The sequence below is a fragment of the Phasianus colchicus genome, chromosome 4 (genome assembly GCF_987193195.1).
Source record: "Phasianus colchicus chromosome 4, bPhaCol1.hap1.1, whole genome shotgun sequence".
NCBI classification, from domain to species: Eukaryota; Metazoa; Chordata; class Aves; order Galliformes; family Phasianidae; genus Phasianus; species Phasianus colchicus.
In genome coordinates, this window is record NC_143439.1 from 68,137,587 (window position 1) to 68,150,482 (window position 12,896).

At 36.3% G+C, this 12,896-nt stretch overlaps 1 long non-coding RNA gene across 2 annotated transcripts in view; it reads right to left on the reverse strand.

The window, feature by feature from the left end:
* Positions 1 to 12,896, reverse strand: part of LOC149918324 (uncharacterized) — an 89,594-nt gene that overhangs the window by 25,310 nt on the left and 51,388 nt on the right. Inside the window, exon 3 of one of the 2 annotated variants that reach the window (XR_016466544.1) lies at positions 5,689 to 5,724. The exons of the other annotated variant lie outside the window; for it this stretch is intronic. This is a non-coding gene — a long non-coding RNA (uncharacterized LOC149918324). The remainder of the gene's footprint in view (positions 1 to 5,688; positions 5,725 to 12,896) is intronic. 2 annotated transcript variants of the gene reach the window in all.

Here is a 12,896-nt window from a genome sequence, read left to right on the forward strand (position 1 = left end):
TTTCTGTATGACACTACTGTTGCAATAAACAAACCTTAGAAAGTCAATAGTAAAATGAGAAATAAAAACAAAGTGATTGAATATATTCTTTAAAATCCAGGAAAATAGGATTTGTTGCTGCATGTGGTCCACTTGTAATATCATAGCAATGCCACTTATCTCCTTAAGAGCTGTTTTCATCAGTATGTCTCAAAACACATTACAAAGAGATGTTGATATTCCTTTCTCTAAAATTGAAAGAAGGTAAGAATTGTACAAGAGTGCTCAGCAGTCTGTTCAATCAGGCAAGAATACAATACACTTCCTGCAAATTTTCATTGTTCTTAGCGTTTGGCAAAGATGCTTCTCTCTCTTTTGCTTACTCAGAAATCAGCCAGGAACTACTCCACTGAAATAACTGTAATTACACATTTCAAAAATAGTTGTGAAAAGAAAGTCCAATCTTATCTTCTTGAGAGCATAAGCCCCTTCTTCTATGCATACCAAAGTGCCTCGAAGAGCAAAGATGAACTGTAGGTGCCATACTAGCTTAAAGTTTCCCATAAATAAAATATATGAAGATAGCCAAACAGACTTTTAGAAGAGTTTCCTACTGGAGCAGTCTATACTACCATGATTCTGCTGCCATCTCTTGTTCAAGCAATATGTCCCAAGTGACTCTAAAAGATTTAATGAATCTGAGTGGAAAATATTGCACTTAGACACTTTAGTTTTACTACAGAATGTGTATTACAAACATTTGCAGTACATGTCCTCAGATCTTACTTGGGAATTTTAGAAGGGCGATTCTGCAAGATACGCCTCAGGATTCAGTGAATTAACTGAAGTTATAGACTAATAAAAATATGAAACTGGAAAAAGATTTGGAGACCTCACACACCAAGCCAGAAATCCTGCATTTACCCAACATAGCCTGCTTTTTCAGGTGCTTAACTCCAAATATCTGTAGGTCAAGTATTCTGTTCTTGAAAAAGAAATTGATACTATCCTCAGCTTTGTAAGCCCAATTGCTCCACAATTTATACCCTTTGCAGTTTAGCTAATTTCACCTCAAGTGAAGGTGAACCTTTAGGTTTCATGTTTTGGTGGAAACTGAGGCATAGGTCTCAAAGAGAAATAGTGGATAAGGCATTTTTCTGAGGAGTTAGTGTCACAGGCTGTATTGCTTGATTCTCCTTAAAGCTAAAACATACAAAGAGAGCATAACCTCTACTTCTAACCATATCTACACAGATACTAAACACTAAAGCTCTGTAACGAGAAAAGCAGTCTTACATCTCTCTCCCAGCATTTTAGGAGATTGTTCTACAACCCATCTCTTTCTCATAAATTTTGTTAATCTCCTTTGATCTGAGGAATTCACGTACACAACAAGAAGAGGACAGATGACAAGACATGGAATGCGCAGAGCGTGATGCTGTGAAGCCTGTAAAATGACATGTTCAGAAACATTTGTTCATGGGGATCAGGCAAATGCATTTCAAAGTATCTTTTTACAGTCCTTTCCTCTGAAGAAATCTCAGAATCTACAACATAGGATAAGACAGGAAGTATGTTTTATTTATACATTTATATTTATACATTCATATTACGTTTAATGCCTCTCTCCTTCTCAAGAAACTTCATCAAGAAAGTTAAAGGAAAATCAAATAATACCAAGAAGTAGTAAGCAAATACTGGCTGCAGTATGCCACAAAAAAAAAAAAAAAGGAGGGAAGTGTTGAGTTTTGCTTGGTGTATGCAACGTGAGTTCTTATACCTGACTTCTTATCACTTGGCTGGCTGCACTGTAAATATATCTCAGCAGGCACTATGCCTCTGTATGTGTTAGTAAGGCTTTCTGTTCACTTATGGTGCTCTAGCAATAATAAACTACTTGATAGAACAGCAGGAAAGACTTCAATATATTTTACAGAAAGGCATGCTGGTTCCTATGCTGTATCTAGCCAAGAAAATGCAGATAATTACGCAAATAGCCCCAACAGACCCATTTCAGGGCAGTGACTAAAATCTGTGGTACAGGAATGATATTGTTTTGGTATTGGTATGAAAAACTGCTTTCAGGACAAAAATGAATATTTTCAAGTGAGACCAGGCAAAAACAGGTGCCTATTTAACTTATTTGTTTATTTAAATTTGCACTGGAGTTTTTTAAAATAACAAGAGTCAAATCTGCCATTTGGCAAATAAAATGGAGCTTGTGAATTACCTCACTACACTGTTGCAACAGCATTGAAATTTAGGGAGAGGAAATCTTTTAGAAGTAGAACTTTTCCCTTAATCTGTGTGGAAGATGTCAGAGTTTGTGATCAGTGTCACTGTGAACAGAGATTGGTGGCAACCCTTAAATTTCACTGCCTGAGAAGTTACTTTCAGAGACGATGAAGCTCAGTAACACTCTTCTATTCACAGCTCCTCCCATACCTGCCATGGGCTAATTATTAAAATTCAGGCTGATCACGATCCGTGAAATAAGGATATTTTGTGTGGATGATTGAGTTTTCAGTATAAGTTTCAGATCTAAAACTAATTATGCATTCAATAAAAAGATGATACTCTCCACAACCTCCTAAAATAGTGTGGTTTATGAATAATTCTTTGATTTTTAAATGTTTTAAATAAGAAGAGATCGGCATCTCCAGAGAATTCTGATACAATGAAACCCAAATAATGAATTTTAAGCATGCCTTTGTACAACTAAATCATTTCACTTGTGGAACTGTAGATGTCTGTACCTTCTAAGGTGTTCAGAGAATTTTCCTAGATCACTAGATTGGAAATTAGTTCCTGCATTATACTGCTGGTTCATAATTATTCTTGGGAAGCTGCTTGTACTGTTGTCCATTACTCACTTCACTAATAAGCTGGTCAGCAAGGAAGGTACAACGTTCTTCCTCATTCCTGGATGCTGGTGAGTGGGAAATAATCTTGTTTTCTCCTAATATCAAGGTTTGCAATCTGTTTGCTTGCTAATGGAGATGAGGAAATTTAAACGTTACTACTTTGCCAAAAAGAAATGTCTTAATTTTATTTAACATTAAAACATCAGTATCTGATGCAAGTCTTATAATTTCTATCTCATAAATTCAGCAAAAGGCCAGTAACTTGCAGATGAACATGCAATGCACACAGATCAACTTGGCAAGTAACAGAGCTTATGTAACGATCAACATAGCCCCACGTGTTATCATATGGAGCAGTTTTCACGTTTATCTGCAGACGATTAACAAAAAAATACTAAAGATATACAGAAATATTTCAGTCTAATCCCTTGTGTAATAACTAATAATTTAAATCTAGTAATCAGTGTATTTAACAAAATGATTTATGTCTGACTAGAGATACAGCAAATCATTCATCTCCTAGGAGACTCAGCTCAGTTTCTGGACACCTCTCTGTATTTCTCTCCAGCAGTATTGACTATCTCACAGGAAACAAATGTAGTATTATTCCTACTTTGTGTCAGTTCACTGATCCCTCTCATCTGACAGCAGCCATAAGCTCACAGTACACTTATGAGCAATCATCAAAGGGTGAAATTATTACCTTCTTTTGCCTTTCTAACAGAACACACATCTTTACCCAGGAGTTTAACAATGGTTCTAGCTATAACACATGATGCAGGGGACTATAATGAAATAGGAGAGCAAGCTCTACAGCCTCCCCTGAGTAAATCCAGTTATTCCTAGGCCAGTGACAGGAGATTTGTGTAAATTTGATTGTGAACAGCAAGGTAGTGCTGGCTACATTGAACTGGCAGGCTGTTGTTGGCTCAGTCCATGTAGGAATCAGGCAGCTGAGATACCAGCTGTGTGTTCTCAGTGAATCTTTTGTAGATCCTGCTAGAGTGACTTGCAAATAGAAAGTCTAGGAATGATAAATATGTTCGATAATACTGTTGCCAGGACTTGATTAAAGGGAGTATGTTTTAAGGGGGAGAACAAAGATAGAGGACATAACTTTTGCTGATGGCCTTCATTTCAATAAGTAAAGAAGTTAGTTAACCTAATTTAACTTTGAAGAGGGAGGATTGCCCTAGCTGCCTCAAGGGACATTTTAATTTCTGCTTCATAGAGCAATCTAGTGTTTATAACACTTGTCAGTGGCTGTGGGTAGAAATAGACTGAGGTCCCAGTCGCTGATGCTAGGACATTGTGCATTTTACATGAAATCACAATTGGGAAAAACATATAAACAACCCTTGGAACAGGAGCCTAGACATCCATGCCCTCCCAGAGGAGGTATCTACCCTTGCTGCTGGATCTGGCCTTGTTACCATCTTATTTTTCCAGCCCAATGAAGCCTGGATGTTTTTTCTGCACACTGCAAGACTTTTCAGCTGGCATTGTTGAGGCATTCTGCCCTCCCTCCAAGCAGCCTCCAGTCTGTTGGCTAAGCAGATTGCCAAAAATGCAAGAGGCTGGGAGTTAAGTCCCATTAACCAGAGGAGAGAACTGAATACAGATCATCCGAAATTCTGATGGCTGTTAATCTGATCCTATTATTCTTCTGAGGGACTTTGTATTTAAAAAAAAAATAAAAATAAAAAAATCAACCACTGCTATATTTTCTGGGACACTGGGGAACCAGCAAGCGTATTTTGTACATGGGCTAAGAAAACTTCCAACATGGAGTTCCTCAAGCAACAGAGGGAGAAGACAGATTTCTTTGTCAACTCAGCATAGGCTTAGGCACAAATGAGGTGCTGGGCTGCTCACTCCTTTCAGGGGTAAGCAAACAAATGGAAAAGTTAAACTTAAAAATGTGCTTAAGTTAAGCCTTGAATGAGAGCAGTAATTTTCAGGACTGAAAATTTGAGATTATGGACCAAAGCCCAGTCTGAATCTCCTTCTCTGGACTGTGGTCTTTTTAGACATGAGTCAGATGCCTTGTATAGTTTTTCCACAGGAAGAGAGAACCCAGGAGCAAGTTGAATTCTAGTTACTGAACTTTTTCTCCACAAAGTCCCAGATGCAACCTTTTATTTATTTTATCTCTTCCATTATGTCTTATGTTTACCATTATCGAAGACTAACCTCTTACTGGAGCAATGGGAGCAGAAGAGTGGCCAAATTTCTCATTTTTGTTACAATAAAAGAAGAAAGACTTTCAAAAAATCATCTACGTAACCATACTGTTCTCACTGCTCTTTTTCTATTCAGAAATAAATACTTATTATGACATTTTATTATGAGATACAAATAGATACACATGCTGTTTGTAATGATAAACAGATTTCCCCTTTTCTGTCCTGTTTCTATACTGGCACATCTCTCTACAACTTTATAGACAACACCCTACTTCAACAGTGAGAGGGTAAAGTTGGAAATAAACACTAAATACATTAGGGAGTACTAAATACATTTATTTGTGATTAAATATAATGAAAACTCATGGTAATGAAAACAAGCTCATAACTCTCAGGATTCTCACTATTGAGAAGGAAGCTGCCTGGACATCACTGCAATGAGCAGAATATGAAATATCTAGATTATAGATTATCTGTAATAGCATTTAGCAGGCAAAAACAAAATACATAGGCGTAAACATCAACAGTCCCATGAACAGTCTGTCTGTAGTAAGAAAGCTTCTGAATTTCCACAGTAATTTTCTGAATATCACTACACCAGAAGCACCAACACTAACATATGAACATTTACACACAAAGCTTTCCATTGCTTTTCCTACCTGTTGCTAGAAGATGCCTCATAATGGCAAGCAGAACTGTCAGAAGGAAACAGAGCAAAGAACAGAAGGATGCATTAGACTTGTACCATCCAGAGCAGTGTTGTCACTTAAAAAAATCTCGAGATGCTCCCATTTCCCCAGATTCCTAAATAATCTAAAATGCCTTCTGGATAAAATGGGCAAAGATGGGTAAAAAAGCATGCACAAGAACTGGAAGATGAGAAAGGATAAGTATTTCTATTGCATCTTTATCTTATTTTTAAAATAGTGTTGAATTTTATTTTATTAATAGTAGAAAAAAATATTTTCTACCCATATGTCAGTGGGTTTGTCTTGCACACTGCAAAACCAATGTGCACACACCATTGCTCTGTGCCACTTTTATTTCCTGACACATGGACAGAGCAAGTGGTTGTCCACAGCAGTGGCTTCAGGTCTGATATTTATGACATTTATGGTGATTTATCTTTATATACCTCTTGATTTCCAGGGAGTAAAAAACACTATATACATAATATACATAAGCACAACTTTTGTATTCCACAGAAATGGACATGAAAACAGAAATGCTAGTAACTACCAAGATCAGAAATCATAACATTTAGTCCAGAACAAAGGCTTTAGCGTAGCAAGACATAACCAAGACTGAGATCAGAGGTTATTTTGAAGCACAAATCAAAGAGACCAAAATGATGAAACTTCCATTCAAAACATCAGTGAAGTACAACTTTTCCCAGAAATTATGAGACTAGAAAAAAAATGAGGAGATACAGCAATGTTCTTTCTTTGTCAAGGATCCTGAGGAAGTGTAAGCAAAAACTTCAAATATCTACAGTGTTTGAGGGACTTTAAACACGGATGTTAGGTAAATGCTCAAAATGCTGGAATGTTCTGTGAAGAGTTCCTACTCTTCAGGCTGTTCTTCTTTGTGAGGCACAATTAAAAATTAATTGAGCTGAAAGGCAAGAAAATTATGATTCTATAGGTAAGCTATTAGGCAACTTGGCATTTCTGCTCCAGTGAATACTTCATATAAAATTATGTAAATATTCATTAGAATATGTCAGGAACTCATGTCTCCCTTGTCACATGAATACCTTAATCACTATTATCTTGGAGACTTTTGTCCAATGAATATTTAGTTGTTCTATAAAGTTGAACAATTTCAGCAGGAGGCTTAGAGACGCTTTTCTTGAATACCTAAACATAGGTTTTGAAATATTCTCTATTTCAGTTTCAATCCTGACCACCAAAGGATGGAATTAAAGCCATACATCCCAAACCCAGGCACACTATGAAAATACCGCAGTAAAGAAGGAACCACTGTCTCTATTGTTGATGGTATTCGTACCAAAACATGGAGCTGACATCTAACCAAAACTTGGACTTTCATCAAATGCATATATACAAATCATATTTTTTTTACTGCAAAATACAGAAATTCAAATCCAGTTGTTGTAAGTGTCGAAAGAATATTAATTACAAAACTTTCTACTACATTTTCTGGTCTGTATCCAGAAAGAGATGTGGATCTTACAATATCAAAAAGAAATAAGAAAAATAAACTATGGAAATTTGGAAAATAAGAGATTTCTTTCAGGGTTTTCTTAGAGATACCACTGAAACAGGCTAATGTAAATGTACACTAATACAAAATCTAGACTCACATCCACAGTTATGTGGAGCCTCTGATTTCCACTGAGATTCCATTCCATGAGCCTCATTTTCCATTCAGGTGCAGATAAGTAGTACCTCATTGTATGAATGCTTTAGATCCTACTCTTCAAATGACATGAAATTTAAAAAATTGCTGATATACTATTTACTTTTAGCAATTTCCTCACCTGCAGTTCTTTTCTTGACTCCTGTAGATAATCACAGTTCTCTTTAATAAGCTGCTTTGTAGGTAATTCAAATACAATATCTTCTCTGCCTTTGGTACATCTAGGAAAACAATGTTTTCTGTTTCCCTTGAAAGTTGATCTTTAAGAAAGTCAGTGCATATGAAGAATGAAAGATCTCAAAACATTTTTATGAACCTTCTTCTAATGTAAAGATTATTTCATTCTCCTTAATTTTCTGCAGTTTACTGAATGTGACTTTTAATATATCCCTGTTATGCCAGAACACAAAGAATGTCTTTTGGATTGGACAATGATAGGCAATGATGAAGTTTGTGTTCGCTTTCATTTCCAGTAGGAAATAATCTTATTCTTCCTGTCAGCTCAATGGGCCACCATTGTGCCCTGAATATGTTACTGTTCCCTTATGTGAACTGGCAAGCACTCATAGAAAAAGTGTGCTCAGATGAACTTCTCCACAGTGAGCACTTGGGAGTCTCTGACATGACAAAGGACATGAATTCCTTATGGTAAACCATAGCAGAGCCTGCATTTTATTGATGCGAGAACTTTGCACGCTTCTATCACAGACAGCAGAAGGTTGTTTGCTATTTCTGATATGTTCACCTTAGCCACATTAGTCTTAACTGCTCTCTCTACTTTCATAAACCCAAGGGATGATGTAGTCTACCTTGCACACATCTCCCGAGCTTTTATTCACGTTAGGAAAAAAAAGCTCTTGCTTAGTAGGAAAAAGGTACGTTGATTTTGTTCTTATTTATATCCTAAATGAAACACTGATTTCTTGTAATTTTTACAAGTATTTTTACTCTCTTGGATTACTAACAATAACTTCAGTGTATTGGAGTAGTAAACTAAAGCCATAGTAGTTCAAATGAGTGGTAGCAAAGAAAACATTTAAGTGTGAGAAATCAAGATCAAGAAATTCGACATTTTGTCTTCTAGTATTGAATTCAATTCATCTAGCATTTGTTCTACGTACAATAGATTTCATGCATTGCATTGCCTTCATAAGCTGCATCTCTCTGTATGGATAACAGAAGGATTCTTGGTCAGTACTGTAAATGAACATTATGAGTCCCTCTGAATTAATTTTCTTGTTCTGTCCACTTTAAAGTGCATGATTGTGAAGAGCGAGCCCTGATTACCTGGAACAAGCTGCCCAAAGAAGTTGTGGATGCCCCATTCCTGGAAGTGTTCAAGGCCAGATTGGATAGGGCCCTGGGCAGCCTGGTCTAGCATTAAATGAGGAGGTTGGTGGCCCTGCATGTGGCAGGGGGTTGGAGATTCATGATCCTTGAGGTCCCTTCCAACCCTGGCCATTCGGTGATTATACTTAACACTTTTCCCACCTCCAAGCCATTTATAGGATAAGCTAAATAAACAAACAGTGAAATACTGGTATATAAAGTGGAAAATATTTACCCAAAACCAAATAGAATATCATGGAAGAATATAAACCAAAGCTTCCTTTTTTTTTTTTTTTGTTGTTGTTGTTGTTGTTTGTTTTTAATCAGATCTCCTTCTTTAAAAACATAACATTTCAAAAGGATAAGAAGACAAGAGTATGCTTAGTCCCATCTAACTTTAGATAATACAGCTAATTGTCTAGATGTCTTCTGCAATCAAAGAAGAGTTCCAGAGGCCAGTTTGTTCCATTCATCTTAGCTATCTCAGGACAGAATGAGTCACTGTTTAGAGTTACAGTGATAAAAGAGGTGATAAATGCAGTTTAGATGATTGAAATCATCTCCCAGATTGCTTTTAGATGGCTGACAACTGCAAAATAGGGGAGTCCACTTCTCAAGAAACTAACTCTTTTTCATAGAAACTTTCAAAAAGTCTTTTGCTTTTGAGCTGCCCTCTAAGAAAACACCAAAACTTCATAATAGTTTCAGGGATAGGGAATAATTATTTCCCAGTGGAAAAGGTGAGCACTTTGATTCAAAAGAGAACAAGCATTTAAGAGGTGAGCAGTAAGTAGATGAGAATTCCATGTTAGGTAAGATATTTGGTTCAAAGTCCCTGCTCAGCCCAGGTCGGAGCAACATGTACCATCCCAGATTATTCTGTATCAGTGGAGAAACCATTCATTTTCAAGGAACTTTTTTTTTTTTAGTCTTAGCTGTAAACCAGTTCTAGGAAACTACCTTCTCAGAAAAGAGGTCAAAGGCAGGCATTAAAAAAGGAGCACCTTTTCACACTTGCAAGTAGGATTTAGTACTTACTAGTAAGTACTAGTTCTGATAGATGCATTCTGTGAAGCAAAATGCAAGCTGAGGAGTTTTCCTGCCAGCCACAAATTTTTTGCTTGCATTAGATTTCCATCTCAAAAGAAACAGTGAAATGCCAAGATTTGGAAAAAGAATATGTAATCTTCTTTCTCCACCCCTTATACACTCATCTTATATATATTAAAAAACTGTTCTGTATAATTTTCAGTAATGTACATGTATTTTTATAATGCAACTTCAATAGATTTAACTGGTAGCTTTGCATTAAGTATTTTTTGGGGGAGATGAAGGACTGAATAAACACCAGTAGTTTATCTCTGCTAAGTAAAATACTACAAAATTGTTTCTTCTAGTCATGTAAATGCTGAGAGTTGCAAACAATCAACTCAAATGGGAGTTCAGAAGGAGCACAAGCCTAGAATAGTAAGCAGCCCCTACCTTAAATCAGAGCTGGCCCTACAAGTCCATTTACAATCATGATTGGACACAGGTGAAAAATAGTTGTCAGAACTAGTCCATACAAGGGCCTTATTTACCACAGTTAATTGTTCATAAAATAAAGCATGAAGCTTATCATCTGTCACTCAGTGTGATCCAGGTAACTGAATATACATACATATTAAGGTTGCTATGTTTCTTTTTCTAGCTATTTTCCCTTTCTTCTAGTGATGAAGAATTGTTACTGAAAATGATTTTCATACATATCAAAAAGAGAATGTGACAGAGGATACAAGGTTACAGGACAGTTAGGAATGATAAGCAGTATAGCAGAATTTAATATGAAGTTTACAGCAATGCTATTTCATCAGTTTATCATAATTCCTCAAATTTAGTTATTAATACCTACCTTAAATTACTCTTTTTGAACCACGCTTATTACACTGGTTGTACATACCAAATAACTCCCTCCAGCTCTCAGCCAAAGTGTTCCTCTGACATATCTTGCTCAGAAACCAACAACAAAAAAAAAAAGCATCCAGAACATTTACATCTACATCTATTGTTATTCCTTTAATTAATTTGAAAAATAACACTGACGCTTCGTAACTGTCTGTGATCCTTATGCATTCTATTGGTACTCTTTAGAATTTCAGAATGGTTTCAGTTGGAAGGGACCTTTAAGATCATTTAATTCCAACCCATCCACTACAGTCAGGAACACCTTCCACTAGAGTCCAAACAAGCATCCTTCAGACACTGACACTGTGAGATGAATACAGTAGATGCTTAGAACTGTAGGGGTGAAGTGACATTAAAAAAAAAAAAAGCAAGTATCCCATTTCAGTAACAATCCACTTCTCAGAAATAAAACTTTAATATAATTAAGAGTAATTATTCTCCTAGCAGCATACTCTCATGCTATACTCTTTCTTGAATTAATATTCATTGGTTGAATATACTCACATCATTGCCAGTGACCTGCTATTTGTTTTTCATTAATTGTACCAATTAAATTCATTAAGAATTTTGGAAATTCCTACTTCACTGAGTAATGCCTATTAGAATATGCATAGGTTGCTCCAAAAGTAATGTCTCTTCCCCCCCCCCTCCCCCCCCCCGTGGAAAATACAACAGAAACAAAGAGCACAATAACACTATTTGAGAAAGCAAATTCTCTGCTACAAAATACTGTTTTTCAACACAGTCACTATCATTAGCTATTTTCACCAGTGATGAACAGGAGCCTGCAAGCTGCACTTGTAAAAGTCTGCACCAACAGAAGCGATCCACTGTCACTGTTACCACTATTGAAACACTCAGCTTACCACCTCGCTGTGCTCACCACCTCTCTTTGGTCTCCATAAATCTTCAATTGTCAATGAACATCAATGGGTACCATTTGATCTGTATGGAGAGACACAGTGACACACCTTTGCTTCATACACACTCCCATGTTAGGTGCCATTCTGTCAGACTGCTCCTCTGCTGCCATCTGTCACACAGCAGCAAAACGTAATGGAACACTGATAAAGTTCAACATCTACTGCCATCCTACCAACACCTACTTCTGATTTTGGAGGCCAACATCATAAAATAGGGGGTATTTACTTCAGAGAAGCCCTCATAAATCATGTGTCCATTGAAGTGTTTGTTTGGGCAGAATGTTTGTGCTTGGATTGAAAGCTTAGAATAAGTGAATTTCTTCATTCTCTTTTGTTACATACAGAAGCAGTAACTTATGCTTACTCAGTAAATGACTTCTAACAAAAAGGCAGAAAGTATCAAAAAACCAAAAAGAGTAAAAATACTGACACAAATATATTCCAATAATATGTTCCTTAATCTTTAAAATAATCTGCAAAATGAAACAAACTTATAGTTTGAGTCATTTGCATCTTGCTTTTTAGCCTCCTACAACTTGGGTCACATGATCCCCTCTAACTTACTGTCATGAGCATAAGCAGTAGGTCAGCACGAGTTGTCTCATGCCCTCACAGTTCTGTGAGCAGAACAAATTTGTGTCAATACCTTGGTTTTAATCACTGCTACAACAGTTCTAAGGATTGAAAAGGTGAATTGCATTGGCTTAGAAAAACCTGAAGTTGGGAAGGTCACTTCACTGCTACCTGTGGTCCAGATATATGAAATATAGGGACAAAAAAACCAAAACCTTATTGAACTGATAGGGGCAGTTGGGTTGTGGAATCAAAACTGCATATTCTACCATTCATCCTGGACAAATCCTGTTTCTAAGTGCTTTTCACATAGAACTCTCCAATTCATTCTTTTTCCACAATCCTGGTTCTTTCCAAAATTCTACTTTGTTTGTAGTAGACAAATTCTCAGTTTTGTCTTAAACACAGACTCAGAGCAATAAAAGAAATAGGGATTTTCTCTTTCAAGATTTGATTTAAAAATATTAGTAAGATTTTGTGTCAGATGAATGTAGTGTTTATGGATGCATTCTGGATATTTAACAATTAATCTAATTTTAAAAAATACAGAATCTGCAGTGCTAAATTGCTGCAGTAGACATTGCACTACAGAACATTTCTTTAGTTGTTCTTATTCCCTTCTTGATGGTTAAAAAAAAAGATAACAAATCTTTCCCTCTCCACCCTACAATCTAAAAATATTATCAATTTAACACTTCTTTTTTCCAGAACCTCTA